The 2,314-nt window shown below is 34.2% G+C and overlaps 1 non-coding gene across 1 annotated transcript; it reads left to right on the plus strand.

Annotated features, from left to right (window-relative positions):
• The first annotated feature begins 1,763 nt into the window (after positions 1-1,763).
• Positions 1,764-1,834, plus strand: Trnag-gcc (transfer RNA glycine (anticodon GCC)). The gene has a single exon. It is a non-coding gene; the product is annotated as a tRNA-Gly (tRNA).
• Positions 1,835-2,314: the final 480 nt, after the last annotated feature.

Here is a 2,314-nt window from a genome sequence, read left to right on the forward strand (position 1 = left end):
CTGAAAAGGTATTATTATTGTTTAATACATTAAATATAAATAATATCTTCGATATATTTAAGTTCAGTCAGGCTATATACATGAAAATGTGTTTTTTTTTAAATTGTGATAAGGTATACAAACAGATAATTTTAATTTTGTTGTGTTTTACATTTGATTTTTATTTGATACCTGTAGTTAAAAAATACAGGGGTTAGCCAATCAAATCCCATAATACTCAAACACCATCAAATATTTACTATTCATCATATATGATATCCAAGGAAATTGACTCCAAAAATAAATAAATAATAAATTTTACACACACACACACACACACACACACACACACACACACACATATATATATATATATATATATATATATATATATATATATTTGGAGACAGATATTCAGACTTTTAACAAGGACTACAAAATGTATCTCTACAGAAGCTATCAAAATAATGTTGTATCTTCCACGATCGACAATAGTCTATGAATGTTTTTGTATAACTGTAAGGAACGTTTTTGACACAAAATGAAATTGTGCAAATCCTTAACATGTAATATTATTTAATTTTAAAAATTAAAATTTAGTGGTTTGAATATTTCTTCAAAATTTACATTTTGTTTTTTTTTTTCTCATATATTTTATTTTATTCCTTACTTGAGGTCTAGATTTGGGTCTGTATTTTCTGTTTTTGTTACAACTATCTCGTTGTTTTCATCCCACTGTTTGTCTGTGCTGTGGTATTCTTTCCACGGAATTCTCTCTGTGTAATTTATGTGTTTAACATTTGACATCCGCTGATTACGGCTGATTTTCTGTGTGTTTGTGTGTTCATCTTCTTTGTTAATTCCTGTGGCTTCTCTACGACATACAGCTAAAACCATCAATGGCGCATGTCCATTGAAAATCTTTTAAATCAAGCTTTCCCATTGCCAGAATCTTTCAAAGAACGTAGCAAATAATTTCGTCCCCCACCTTTTTTTTTTTTCCTATTATTCTTCGTATAACTTTTCAAACCCCAGAATCAAACAAAAATAAATAAAAATACTCTAAACATTACTGTGTCCATAACTGTGAACGTGAGCTGAACAAATCGCATAACTTGTAAAGTTTCGCAGTAAAGTCTTGGAATTTTCGTCCTATTGAGTAAACCAAGCTTTAAAAATATAATGTAACTAAAATTCTTCCGGACGATGTTTGCTATTACAAATCGTAAGATTGGCCACAAGATTTTAATTTCCATTGACCACCAACCTGTACAATGGCGGATACAAGAAATATTTTTCGGAGGGGGAGGGGGATTTTGACATGACGTCTAATAAATCGATGAACGCCGGCTGCACGCACGAAAAAGTGTCCCGTTGCGCAAATTGTCCCGTTACGCTGTGTCCCGTTACGCTCATTGTACGCTTGCGCGGCATCTATCTCTCTTCCACTCGTTTGGCCTATGCGTCCGAGGAGAAGAAAGACAGCGGCAGCACACAACTTACATCTACACGTGAACTGTTTCGTCGACTGTTTATAAAGTGAAGTGAAAAGTTAATGAGGTTTTCATTGCTTATTACAACAACAATATCAGCAATAAAGAATAATTATTTTTGCATTTTAAAAATCTGATTACTAGTATAATTTCAAGTGGAGTGGAGCTAATTAATTTAAAGCACTGAATCCTTAACGTAGTTGTTTACGATGTACTTGTGATGTAGAATTAAATTGTTTCAGTACAAAGCTTCCATTTTCTTATTGTTATATGTAACTAAACTAATAGTAAGCATCGGTGGTTCAGTGGTAGAATACTCGCCTGCCACGCAGGCGGCCCGGGTTCGATTCCCGGCCGATGCAACTTTTTAAGACAAAAAAGAGGGGGGAGGGGGGGGGTTGTCCTTAAAGTCGGTTTACACACGATAATTTTACGTAATAACGTCATAACAAAACATTGATAAAAAATTGCGTACTTTTTAATTTTCTAATATTATATACAGTTTTTGCAAATTTAATTTAAATAATTTGTTTAAACATAATCACGAACAATTAGTTAAAAAGCCCCGCCTTAACCTGTTTGATATTATAGAAGATTTTCTCGCACGGTGGTTGGCCGGTTCTTGCACGCTCGGCTCAGGCGGAACGTGACAATCTTTCGTGCGTGCAGCCGGCGTTCATCGATTTATAAGACGTTATCACGTCAAAAAAAAGATAAATAATTTAAAAATTAGAACACGTGTGTTTTTAATTAAAGACTTACGTCACTATTACCACTAACACACTGCCCCTCGCCTCCTGGAAACACTGGGCTTCCAGGTTCCCCCCGGTGACGGCATCTTC

This window comes from Bacillus rossius, chromosome 1 (assembly GCF_032445375.1).
Source record: "Bacillus rossius redtenbacheri isolate Brsri chromosome 1, Brsri_v3, whole genome shotgun sequence".
Classification (NCBI taxonomy): domain Eukaryota; kingdom Metazoa; phylum Arthropoda; class Insecta; order Phasmatodea; family Bacillidae; genus Bacillus; species Bacillus rossius.